This window comes from Scyliorhinus canicula, chromosome 13, assembly GCF_902713615.1.
Source record: "Scyliorhinus canicula chromosome 13, sScyCan1.1, whole genome shotgun sequence".
NCBI lineage: Eukaryota > Metazoa > Chordata > Chondrichthyes > Carcharhiniformes > Scyliorhinidae > Scyliorhinus > Scyliorhinus canicula.
Window position 1 is genome coordinate 36727249 of NC_052158.1, and position 13106 is coordinate 36740354.

A 13106-nucleotide genomic window follows, 5' to 3' on the forward strand; every position below is an offset into this window, starting at 1 on the left:
TTTAGATACCTACAGTTGCGGGACTTTGTTCGTAGACAGGTCCCATCTTTCCCATGCCTCCCGCCAATGGGGATCCTCGACAGAATAGTCTCTAGGAGGGAAGAAGGGGAGGGTAGAGTCTCGGGTATATATAAGGTGCTCATGAGGCAGAGGAACTGAAACTTAAATGGGAGGAGGAGCTAGGCGGGGAAATGGAGGATGGGCTGTGGGCAAAGGCCCTGAGTAGGGTAAATTCGACCGCGACATGTGCTAGGCTCGGGCTGATTCAATTTAAGGTCGTTCACCGGGCCCATATGACGGTGGCTTGGATGAGCAAATTCTTCGGGATAGAGGACAAATGCGCTAGGTGCACGGGAGGACCAGCGAACAACGTGCACATGTTTTGGGCATGCCCAAACTGAGGGGGTACTGGGAGGGATTTGAGGGGGTCATGTCCCGGGTGCTAAAAACAAGGGTGGTGATGAGTCCAGGGGTGGCAATTTTTGGGGTTTCGGAGCACCCGGGGGTCCAGGGGGAGAAAGAGGCTGATGTTTTGGCCTTTCCTTCCCTGATAGCCCGGCGATGAATACTATTTGCGTGGAGGGACTCAAAGCCCCTGAAGACTGAGTGGTGGCTTGCGGACATGTCGAGTTTCCTGGGTATGGAGAAAATTAAGTTCGCCATGAGGGGATCTGTGCAGGGGTTCACCCGGAGGTGGCAACCATTTATTGACTTCTTTGCGGGAGAGTGAGCATCAGCAGGGGGTTGGGTGGGGTGGAGGGGGGGGGGGGGGGGGGGGGGGGGGGGGGGTGGTAGAGTGGAGTAGGAGGGAAAATATGGCGGGTAGTACGGGTGGGAGAGGAGCGGGCTTGTGCAATATGTTATGATTGAAGTATTGAAAGTACATGGATGTTTGCACATTTTTGCCTTTTTTCCTTTCTTTCTGATGATGTCTGTAACTGTTTATAAAGCCAAAAACTACCTCAATAAAATTGTATATTAAAAGAAAAACATGCACTCAGCTCTCAACCCGTTTGAAAGAGTCATTTGCACAGAAAATTCCTCATCCGTTCATTTGGGAAAAACACATACCCTTATCGCTGCCGTGGTTTGGATTCGAATCGAGTACTAACCACTGTACGATCACTGCGCCACACTTTACAGCCGAGATAACCTGCAACTGTCGATGTACTTGGTCAGCAGCCTTTCGGAATCTATCATAGCCCACATTTAATGACTCTAATTACAGCTTTAGTAGATAAACAGTTCGGATGCCTTAATCCAGGTTCCATAATAATGTTCCTGCATCAAGGATATATACACTTTAACGGAGGCTCATAAAAATAACGAAACAACCGCCATAATATGTAATACATAACAATTTCAATATTCATTCCAAACAGATGGTATTTGGACGATCTCCCGGTGTCTGCATCGGTTTTCACCGCGTGTTCGAGGTCCCTCCCACAGTCCACAGATGTGAATGTTCGATGGATTGGCAATGCTAAAGTCTGCCAGATTGTCAAAAATTGCACTTTAGCGCGCATCTCATTCCCCGTCTCACCCTCTTTGATCCAAAGAGAAAAATGTAGGCCCTTTCGTCCCACTGTTGTTATTGGGGTGAATGTCTCTCTATGGTAGTTCAAATGAATATTGATTAACACTTTTGGTAAGAACTGACTATTTAAAATCAGAATGCCCGCATTTGGCGTGTTTAATATTGGAACCGGAGGAAAGAAATCAAATCAATGATGGCTTAATCTTGGTTCCATAATAATGTTCCTGCAACGAGGATATATACACTTTAACCGAGGCTCATAAAAATAACAAAGCAACCGCTATAATATGTAAAACATAACAATTTCGATATTCAACCACAACAGATGGTATTTGGACGATTTCCCGGTGTCTGCATCGGTTTTCTCCGCGTTTTCGAGTTACCTCCCACAGTCCACCAATGTGAAGGTTCGATGGATTGGCCATGTAAAAGTCTGCCAGATTGTCATAAGATTAGCAGCGTCTCTGGGTTGGCCATGATCAACGTGCTGTGTTACGTGTATTCTGCGGAGGAACTTGGTAACGTCGTCCGCTGCTGTTTTTTGAAACTATTTCACCCTGTATCCCTGTCCTCTCATTCCTGAATATTGTCAGTGAAAACAAACTATCTCTCTAGTTCCCCGATTGAACTTCTCCGCCCACAGACCAGTTGCACTTTGGCGCGTATCTCATTCGCCGTCTCACCCTCTTTGTTCCAAAGAGAAAAATGGAGGCCCTTTCGTCCCACTGTTGTTATTGGGGTGAATATCTCTCTATGGTTGTAAAAATGAATATTGATTAACACTTTTGGTAAGAACTGACTATTTAAAATCAGAATGACCGCATTTGGCGTGTTTAATATTGGAACCGGAGGAAAGAAATCAAGTCAATGTGGAATGTAATATAAAAACCACCAAGGTGGACGATTCGATCCCACAGAGGAACAAAGTGTAAAAAACACGTTATACTGGGGTGGAACAACAACTCGTCTCTGGGTGGGATCGAACCACCAACCTGCCGGTTAACAACCCAACGCGCTAATCGATTGTGCCACAGACACGCCGAATGCTTCACTGAACGTGCCAATTTATAATGGAAATAGTCTCATCTTGTCCACATCGTCATTGCAAATTATTGCTGACGCATCAATCTGGAACAAAAACACCAAAGGCTGGGCAATCTCAGCTGGTCTGACAACATCTGTGGGGAGAAAACGGAATCTGTTTCAAGCCAGCGCGACTACCCCACTATACGATCACGGCGCCACACGTTACTGCCAAAGAGAAAAATGTTGTTCCTTTCGTCCCACTGTTGTTATTGGGGTGAATATCTCTCGATAGTAGTTCAAATGAATATTGATTAACACTTTTGGTATGAACTGACTATTTAAAATCAGAATGACCGCATTTGGCGTGTTTAATATTGGAACCGGAGGAAAGAAATCAAGTCAATGTGGAATGTAATATAAAAACCGCCAAGGTGGACGATTCCATCACACAGTGGAAGAAAGTGTAAAATACTCATAATCCAGGGTTGGAACAACAACTCGTCTCTGGGTGGGATCGAACCACCAACCTTTCGAGTAACAGCCGAAAGCTCTAACCGATTGCGCCACAGAGACGCCATGTGCTCCATTCAACATGCCAACTTGTAATGGAAATAGTGTCACCTTGTCAACATCGTCATTGCAAATTATTGCTGATGCATCAATCTGGAACAAAAACACAAAAGGCTGGGCAATCTCAGCTGGTCTGACAGCATCTGTGTGGAGAGAACGGAGTCTGTGTTTCAAGCCAGCGCGACTGTGTCACAGATCGACGACGACACCATTATCCGAAGCTCTCAATAACGCGCCTCCAGCCTTCTACATTCGAGCCAATGTTGTATTTTCTGTTTCCAGATATCAATATTAAACTGTATTTTCTGATGTGCAGTAATACGGTTTTCTTAGTTTCTAAATATCAGCTAATTTTCGAATCATTCCAAACAAGGGAAATGTGTCGTGACTGTCGCTGATCATTCGTGATGTGGTTGATGCCGGCGATGGACTGCCGTGAGCACAGTCGAAAGACTTTCCAGACGTCTGACAGAAGTCTTCCTCAGAAGGAAGGAGCAGTGCTCCAAAAGCTAGTCTTTGAAACAAACATGTTGGAATTTAACCTGCTGTTGTCAGATTTCATACTGTGCTGATCAGTCGGGCAGCGCCATATGTTCTCCTCGGATTGTGTTTCTCGAAGTGTTTCGCAACATTCACAAAATTGGTGCTTGATTTTCGGCTGTCGCTTCGTTTCCGTTTTGTCCACTGCCAAGTGCCTCTATTTCCCAAAATTCTGCCAACTCCTCCTCATTGCATCATGACCAGATGTCAGGAAATTCATTTATATGGAGAGACTATCGAGAACAAGATTACATTCCGCGTATGAAGAAGATTCAGTGGGTATTTGTTTGAGATCTTGAAAATGTTGGGTGAATTGCCGTAGAATCTGAAGCAGCAAATTGAGACTGTTTTCACTTCCAAAAAGAAAAGAACCGGGGTATTATGATTCATGAGACGAGTTAAAATATAAAACTGGAAGCTGAGGAGAATCTCGTTTTTACAACAGTTTGAATTCCTGACCATCAAACAGGAGCACAAACATGCACTCAGCTCTCAACCCGTTTTAAAGAGTCATTTGCACAGAAAATTCCTCATCCGTTCATTTCAGAAAAACACACCCCCTTATCGCTGCCGTGACTCGGATTCGAACCGAGGTTGCTGCGACCACAACGCAGAGTACTAACCACTATACGATCACGGCGCCACACGTTACTGCCGAGATAACCTGCAACTGTCGATGTACTTGGTCATCAGCCGTTCGAAATCTATCATGGCCCACATTTAATGACTCTGATTACAGCTTTAGTAGATACACAGTTTGGATGCCTTAATCTTGGTTCCATAATAATGTTCCTGCAACGAGGATATATACACTTTAACCGAGGCTCATAAAAATAACAAAGCAACCGCTATAATATGTAAAACATAACAATTTCGATATTCAACCACAACAGATGGTATTTGGACGATTTCCCGGTGTCTGCATCGGTTTTCTCCGCGTTTTCGAGTTACCTCCCACAGTCCACCTATGTGAAGGTTCGATGGATTGGCCATGTTAAAGTCTGCCAGATTGTCAAAAGATTAGCAGCGTCTCTGGGTTGGCCATGATCAACGTGCTGTGTTACGTGTATTCTGCGGAGGAACTTGGTAACGTCGTCCGCTGCTGTTTTTTGAAACTATTTCACCCTGTATCCCTGTCCTCTCATTCCTGAATATTGTCAGTGAAAACAAACTATCTCTCTAGTTCCCCGATTGAACTTCTCCGCCCACAGACCAGTTGCACTTTGGCGCGTATCTCATTCGCCGTCTCACCCTCTTTGTTCCAAAGAGAAAAATGGAGGCCCTTTCGTCCCACTGTTGTTATTGGGGTGAATATCTCTCTATGGTTGTAAAAATGAATATTGATTAACACTTTTGGTAAGAACTGACTATTTAAAATCAGAATGACCGCATTTGGCGTGTTTAATATTGGAACCGGAGGAAAGAATCAAGTCAATGTGGAATGTAATATAAAAACCGCCAAGGTGGATGATTCCATCACACAGAGGAAGAAAGTGTAAAAAACACATAATCCAGGTTTGGAACAACAACTCGTCTCTGGGTGGGATCGAACCACCAACCTTTCGGTTAACAGCCGAACGCGCTAACCGATTGCGCCACAGAGAGCCCATGTGCTCCATTCAACATGCCAACTTGTAATGGAAATAGTGTCACCTTGTCAACATCGTCATTGCAAATTATTGCTGATGCATCAATCTGGAACAAAAACACAAAAGGCTGGGCAATCTCAGCTGGTCTGACAGCATCTGTGTGGAGAGAACGGAGTCTGTGTTTCAAGCCAGCGCGACTGTGTCACAGATCGACGACGACACCATTATCCGAAGCTCTCAATAACGCGCCTCCAGCCTTCTACATTCGAGCCAATGTTGTATTTTCTGTTTCCAGATATCAATATTAAACTGTATTTTCTGATGTGCAGTAATACGGTTTTCTTAGTTTCTAAATATCAGCTAATTTTCGAATCATTCCAAACAAGGGAAATGTGTCGTGACTGTCGCTGATCATTCGTGATGTGGTTGATGCCGGCGATGGACTGCCGTGAGCACAGTCGAAAGACTTTCCAGACGTCTGACAGAAGTCTTCCTCAGAAGGAAGGAGCAGTGCTCCAAAAGCTAGTCTTTGAAACAAACATGTTGGAATTTAACCTGCTGTTGTCAGATTTCATACTGTGCTGATCAGTCGGGCAGCGCCATATGTTCTCCCCGGATTGTGTTTCTCGAAGTGTTTCGCAACATTCACAAAATTGGTGCTTGATTTTCGGCTGTCGCTTCGTTTCCGTTTTGTCCACTGCCAAGTGCCTCTATTTCCCAAAATTCTGCCAACTCCTCCTCATTGCATCATGACCAGATGTCAGGAAATTCATTTATATGGAGAGACTATCGAGAACAAGATTACATTCCGCGTATGAAGAAGATTCAGTGGGTATTTGTTTGAGATCTTGAAAATGTTGGGTGAATTGCCGTAGAATCTGAAGCAGCAAATTGAGACTGTTTTCACTTCCAAAAAGAAAAGAACCGGGGTATTATGATTCATGAGACGAGTTAAAATATAAAACTGGAAGCTGAGGAGAATCTCGTTTTTACAACAGTTTGAATTCCTGACCATCAAACAGGAGCACAAACATGCACTCAGCTCTCAACCCGTTTTAAAGAGTCATTTGCACAGAAAATTCCTCATCCGTTCATTTCAGAAAAACACACCCCCTTATCGCTGCCGTGACTCGGATTCGAACCGAGGTTGCTGCGACCACAACGCAGAGTACTAACCACTATACGATCACGGCGCCACACGTTACTGTCGAGATAACCTGCAACTGTCGATGTACTTGGTCATCAGCCGTTCGAAATCTATCATGGCCCACATTTAATGACTCTGATTACAGCTTTAGTAGATACACAGTTTGGATGCCTTAATCTTGGTTCCATAATAATGTTCCTGCAACGAGGATATATACACTTTAACCGAGGCTCATAAAAATAACAAAGCAACCGCTATAATATGTAAAACATAACAATTTCGATATTCAACCACAACAGATGGTATTTGGACGATTTCCCGGTGTCTGCATCGGTTTTCTCCGCGTTTTCGAGTTACCTCCCACAGTCCACCTATGTGAAGGTTCGAGGAATTGGCCATGTTAAAGTCTGCCAGATTGTCAAAAGATTAGCAGCGTCTCTGGGTTGGCCATGATCAACGTGCTGTGTTACGTGTATTCTGCGGAGGAACTTGGTAACGTCGTCCGCTGCTGTTTTTTGAAACTATTTCACCCTGTATCACTGTCCTCTCATTCCTGAATATTGTCAGTGAAAACAAACTATCTCTCTAGTTCCCCGATTGAACTTCTCCGCCCACAGACCAGTTGCACTTTGGCGCGTATCTCATTCGCCGTCTCACCCTCTTTGTTCCAAAGAGAAAAATGGAGGCCCTTTCGTCCCACAGTTGTTATTGGGGTGAATATCTCTCTATGGTTGTAAAAATGAATATTGATTAACACTTTTGGTAAGAACTGACAATTTAAAATCAGAATGACCGCATTTGGCGTGTTTAATATTGGAACCGGAGGAAAGAAATCAAGTCAATGTGGAATGTAATATAAAAACCGCCAAGGTGGATGATTCCATCACACAGAGGAAGAAAGTGTAAAAAACACATAATCCGGGTTGGAACAACAACTCGTCTCTGGGTGGGATCGAACCACCAACCTTTCGGTTAACAGCCGAACGCGCTAACCGATTGCGCCACAGAGACGCCAAGTGCTCCATTCAACATGCCAACTTATAATGGAAATAGTGTCACCTTGTCAACATCGTCATTGCAAATTATTGCTGATGCATCAATCTGGAACAAAAACACAAAAGGCTGGGCAATCTCAGCTGGTCTGACAGCATCTGTGTGGAGAGAACGGAGTCTGTGTTTCAAGCCAGCGCGACTGTGTCACAGATCGACGACGACACCATTATCCGAAGCTCTCCATAACGCGCCTCCAGTCTTCTACATTCGAGCCAATGTTGTATTTTCTGTTTCCAGATATCAATATTAAACTGTATTTTCTGATGTGCAGTAATACGGTTTTCTTAGTTTCTAAATATCAGCTAATTTTCGAATCATTCCAAACAAGGGAAATGTGTCGTGACTGTCGCTGATCATTCGTGATGTGGTTGATGCCGGCGATGGACTGCCGTGAGCACAGTCGAAAGACTTTCCAGACGTCTGACAGAAGTCTTCCTCAGAAGGAAGGAGCAGTGCTCCAAAAGCTAGTCTTTGAAACAAACATGTTGGAATTTAACCTGCTGTTGTCAGATTTCATACTGTGCTGATCAGTCGGGCAGCGCCATATGTTCTCCTCGGATTGTGTTTCTCGAAGTGTTTCGCAACATTCACAAAATTGGTGCTTGATTTTCGGCTGTCGCTTCGTTTCCGTTTTGTCCACTGCCAAGTGCCTCTATTTCCCAAAATTCTGCCAACTCCTCCTCATTGCATCATGACCAGATGTCAGGAAATTCATTTATATGGAGAGACTATCGAGAACAAGATTACATTCCGCGTATGAAGAAGATTCAGTGGGTATTTGTTTGAGATCTTGAAAATGTTGGGTGAATTGCCGTAGAATCTGAAGCAGCAAATTGAGACTGTTTTCACTTCCAAAAAGAAAAGAACCGGGGTATTATGATTCATGAGACGAGTTAAAATATAAAACTGGAAGCTGAGGAGAATCTCGTTTTTACAACAGTTTGAATTCCTGACCATCAAACAGGAGCACAAACATGCACTCAGCTCTCAACCCGTTTTAAAGAGTCATTTGCACAGAAAATTCCTCATCCGTTCATTTCAGAAAAACACACCCCCTTATCGCTGCCGTGACTCGGATTCGAACCGAGGTTGCTGCGACCACAACGCAGAGTACTAACCACTATACGATCACGGCGCCACACGTTACTGTCGAGATAACCTGCAACTGTCGATGTACTTGGTCATCAGCCGTTCGAAATCTATCATGGCCCACATTTAATGACTCTGATTACAGCTTTAGTAGATACACAGTTTGGATGCCTTAATCTTGGTTCCATAATAATGTTCCTGCAACGAGGATATATACACTTTAACCGAGGCTCATAAAAATAACAAAGCAACCGCTATAATATGTAAAACATAACAATTTCGATATTCAACCACAACAGATGGTATTTGGACGATTTCCCGGTGTCTGCATCGGTTTTCTCCGCGTTTTCGAGTTACCTCCCACAGTCCACCTATGTGAAGGTTCGATGGATTGGCCATGTTAAAGTCTGCCAGATTGTCAAAAGATTAGCAGCGTCTCTGGGTTGGCCATGATCAACGTGCTGTGTTACGTGTATTCTGCGGAGGAACTTGGTAACGTCGTCCGCTGCAGTTTTTTGAAACTATTTCACCCTGTATCCCTGTCCTCTCATTCCTGAATATTGTCAGTGAAAACAAACTATCTCTCTAGTTCCCCGATTGAACTTCTCCGCCCACAGACCAGTTGCACTTTGGCGCGTATCTCATTCGCCGTCTCACCCTCTTTGTTCCAAAGAGAAAAATGGAGGCCCTTTCGTCCCACTGTTGTTATTGGGGTGAATATCTCTCTATGGTTGTAAAAATGAATATTGATTAACACTTTTGGTAAGAACTGACTATTTAAAATCAGAATGACCGCATTTGGCGTGTTTAATATTGGAACCGGAGGAAAGAAATCAAGTCAATGTGGAATGTAATATAAAAACCGCCAAGGTGGATGATTCCATCACACAGAGGAAGAAAGTGTAAAAAACACATAATCCTGGTTTGGAACAACAACTCGTCTCTGGGTGGGATCGAACCACCAACCTTTCGGTTAACAGCCGAACGCGCTAACCGATTGCGCCACAGAGACGCCAAGTGCTCCATTCAACATGCCAACTTGTAATGGAAATAGTGTCACCTTGTCAACATCGTCATTGCAAATTATTGCTGATGCATCAATCTGGAACAAAAACACAAAAGGCTGGGCAATCTCAGCTGGTCTGACAGCATCTGTGTGGAGAGAACGGAGTCTGTGTTTCAAGCCAGCGCGACTGTGTCACAGATCGACGACGACACCATTATCCGAAGCTCTCAATAACGCGCCTCCAGCCTTCTACATTCAAGCCAATGTTGTATTTTCTGTTTCCAGATATCAATATTAAATTGTATTTTCTGATGTGCAGTAATACGGTTTTCTTAGTTTCTAAATATCAGCTAATTTTGAATCATTCCAAACAAGGGAAATGTGTCGTGACTGTCGCTGATCATTCGTGATGTGGTTGATGCCGGCGATGGACTGCCGTGAGCACAGTCGAAAGACTTTCCAGACGTCTGACAGAAGTCTTCCTCAGAAGGAAGGAGCAGTGCTCCAAAAGCTAGTCTTTGAAACAAACATGTTGGAATTTAACCTGCTGTTGTCAGATTTCATACTGTGCTGATCAGTCGGGCAGCGCCATATGTTCTCCTCGGATTGTGTTTCTCGAAGTGTTTCGCAACATTCACAAAATTGGTGCTTGATTTTCGGCTGTCGCTTCGTTTCCGTTTTGTCCACTGCCAAGTGCCTCTATTTCCCAAAATTCTGCCAACTCCTCCTCATTGCATCATGACCAGATGTCAGGAAATTCATTTATATGGAGAGACTATCGAGAACAAGATTACATTCCGCGTATGAAGAAGATTCAGTGGGTATTTGTTTGAGATCTTGAAAATGTTGGGTGAATTGCCGTAGAATCTGAAGCAGCAAATTGAGACTGTTTTCACTTCCAAAAAGAAAAGAACCGGGGTATTATGATTCATGAGACGAGTTAAAATATAAAACTGGAAGCTGAGGAGAATCTCGTTTTTACAACAGTTTGAATTCCTGACCATCAAACAGGAGCACAAACATGCACTCAGCTCTCAACCCGTTTTAAAGAGTCATTTGCACAGAAAATTCCTCATCCGTTCATTTCAGAAAAACACACCCCCTTATCGCTGCCGTGACTCGGATTCGAACCGAGGTTACTGCGACCACAACGCAGAGTACTAACCACTATACGATCACGGCGCCACACGTTACTGTCGAGATAACCTGCAACTGTCGATGTACTTGGTCATCAGCCGTTCGAAATCTATCATGGCCCACATTTAATGACTCTGATTACAGCTTTAGTAGATACACAGTTTGGATGCCTTAATCTTGGTTCCATAATAATGTTCCTGCAACGAGGATATATACACTTTAACCGAGGCTCATAAAAATAACAAAGCAACCGCTATAATATGTAAAACATAACAATTTCGATATTCAACCACAACAGATGGTATTTGGACGATTTCCCGGTGTCTGCATCGGTTTTCTCCGCGTTTTCGAGTTACCTCCCACAGTCCACCTATGTGAAGGTTCGATGGATTGGCCATGTTAAAGTCTGCCAGATTGTCAAAAGATTAGCAGCGTCTCTGGGTTGGCCATGATCAACGTGCTGTGTTACGTGTATTCTGCGGAGGAACTTGGTAACGTCGTCCGCTGCTGTTTTTTGAAACTATTTCACCCTGTATCCCTGTCCTCTCATTCCTGAATATTGTCAGTGAAAACAAACTATCTCTCTAGTTCCCCGATTGAACTTCTCCGCCCACAGACCAGTTGCACTTTGGCGCGTATCTCATTCGCCGTCTCACCCTCTTTGTTCCAAAGAGAAAAATGGAGGCCCTTTCGTCCCACTGTTGTTATTGGGGTGAATATCTCTCTATGGTTGTAAAAATGAATATTGATTAACACTTTTGGTAAGAACTGACTATTTAAAATCAGAATGACCGCATTTGGCGTGTTTAATATTGGAACCGGAGGAAAGAAATCAAGTCAATGTGGAATGTAATATAAAAACCGCCAAGGTGGATGATTCCATCACACAGAGGAAGAAAGTGTAAAAAACACATAATCCAGGTTTGGAACAACAACTCGTCTCTGGGTGGGATCGAACCACCAACCTTTCGGTTAACAGCCGAACGCGCTAACCGATTGCGCCACAGAGACGCCATGTGCTCCATTCAACATGCCAACTTGTAATGGAAATAGTGTCACCTTGTCAACATCGTCATTGCAAATTATTGCTGATGCATCAATCTGGAACAAAAACACAAAAGGCTGGGCAATCTCAGCTGGTCTGACAGCATCTGTGTGCAGAGAACGGAGTCTGTGTTTCAAGCCAGCGCGACTGTGTCACAGATCGACGACGACACCATTATCCGAAGCTCTCAATAACGCGCCTCCAGCCTTCTACATTCGAGCCAATGTTGTATTTTCTGTTTCCAGATATCAATATTAAACTGTATTTTCTGATGTGCAGTAATACGGTTTTCTTAGTTTCTAAATATCAGCTAATTTTCGAATCATTCCAAACAAGGGAAATGTGTCGTGACTGTCGCTGATCATTCGTGATGTGGTTGATGCCGGCGATGGACTGCCGTGAGCACAGTCGAAAGACTTTCCAGACGTCTGACAGAAGTCTTCCTCAGAAGGAAGGAGCAGTGCTCCAAAAGCTAGTCTTTGAAACAAACATGTTGGAATTTAACCTGCTGTTGTCAGATTTCATACTGTGCTGATCAGTCGGGCAGCGCCATATGTTCTCCTCGGATTGTGTTTCTCGAAGTGTTTCGCAACATTCACAAAATTGGTGCTTGATTTTCGGCTGTCGCTTCGTTTCCGTTTTGTCCACTGCCAAGTGCCTCTATTTCCCAAAATTCTGCCAACTCCTCCTCATTGCATCATGACCAGATGTCAGGAAATTCATTTATATGGAGAGACTATCGAGAACAAGATTACATTCCGCGTATGAAGAAGATTCAGTGGGTATTTGTTTGAGATCTTGAAAATGTTGGGTGAATTGCCGTAGAATCTGAAGCAGCAAATTGAGACTGTTTTCACTTCCAAAAAGAAAAGAACCGGGGTATTATGATTCATGAGACGAGTTAAAATATAAAACTGGAAGCTGAGGAGAATCTCGTTTTTACAACAGTTTGAATTCCTGACCATCAAACAGGAGCACAAACATGCACTCAGCTCTCAACCCGTTTTAAAGAGTCATTTGCACAGAAAATTCCTCATCCGTTCATTTCAGAAAAACACACCCCCTTATCGCTGCCGTGACTCGGATTCGAACCGAGGTTGCTGCGACCACAACGCAGAGTACTAACCACTATACGATCACGGCGCCACACGTTACTGTCGAGATAACCTGCAACTGTCGATGTACTTGGTCATCAGCCGTTCGAAATCTATCATGGCCCACATTTAATGACTCTGATTACAGCTTTAGTAGATACACAGTTTGGATGCCTTAATCTTGGTTCCATAATAATGTTCCTGCAACGAGGATATATACACTTTAACCGAGGCTCATAAAAATAACAAAGCAACCGCTATAATATGTAAAAC

At 43.8% G+C, this 13106-nt stretch overlaps 10 non-coding genes across 10 annotated transcripts; all 10 read right to left on the minus strand.

The window, feature by feature from the left end:
- Positions 1 to 3062: 3062 nt before the first annotated feature.
- Positions 3063 to 3136, minus strand: trnan-guu. Its single transcript has one exon. It is a non-coding gene; the product is annotated as a tRNA-Asn (tRNA).
- Positions 3137 to 4241: 1105 nt separating this feature from the next.
- Positions 4242 to 4313, minus strand: trnah-gug. The gene has a single exon. It is a non-coding gene; the product is annotated as a tRNA-His (tRNA).
- Positions 4314 to 5204: 891 nt separating this feature from the next.
- Positions 5205 to 5278, minus strand: trnan-guu. Its single transcript has one exon. It is a non-coding gene; the product is annotated as a tRNA-Asn (tRNA).
- A 1105-nt stretch (positions 5279 to 6383) lies between these two features.
- trnah-gug lies at positions 6384 to 6455 on the minus strand. Its single transcript has one exon. It is a non-coding gene; the product is annotated as a tRNA-His (tRNA).
- Positions 6456 to 7346: 891 nt separating this feature from the next.
- trnan-guu lies at positions 7347 to 7420 on the minus strand. The gene has a single exon. It is a non-coding gene; the product is annotated as a tRNA-Asn (tRNA).
- A 1105-nt stretch (positions 7421 to 8525) lies between these two features.
- trnah-gug lies at positions 8526 to 8597 on the minus strand. The gene has a single exon. It is a non-coding gene; the product is annotated as a tRNA-His (tRNA).
- Positions 8598 to 9489: 892 nt separating this feature from the next.
- trnan-guu lies at positions 9490 to 9563 on the minus strand. The gene has a single exon. It is a non-coding gene; the product is annotated as a tRNA-Asn (tRNA).
- Positions 9564 to 10667: 1104 nt separating this feature from the next.
- On the minus strand, positions 10668 to 10739 carry trnah-gug. Its single transcript has one exon. It is a non-coding gene; the product is annotated as a tRNA-His (tRNA).
- An 892-nt stretch (positions 10740 to 11631) lies between these two features.
- trnan-guu lies at positions 11632 to 11705 on the minus strand. Its single transcript has one exon. It is a non-coding gene; the product is annotated as a tRNA-Asn (tRNA).
- Positions 11706 to 12810: 1105 nt separating this feature from the next.
- On the minus strand, positions 12811 to 12882 carry trnah-gug. Its single transcript has one exon. It is a non-coding gene; the product is annotated as a tRNA-His (tRNA).
- Positions 12883 to 13106: the final 224 nt, after the last annotated feature.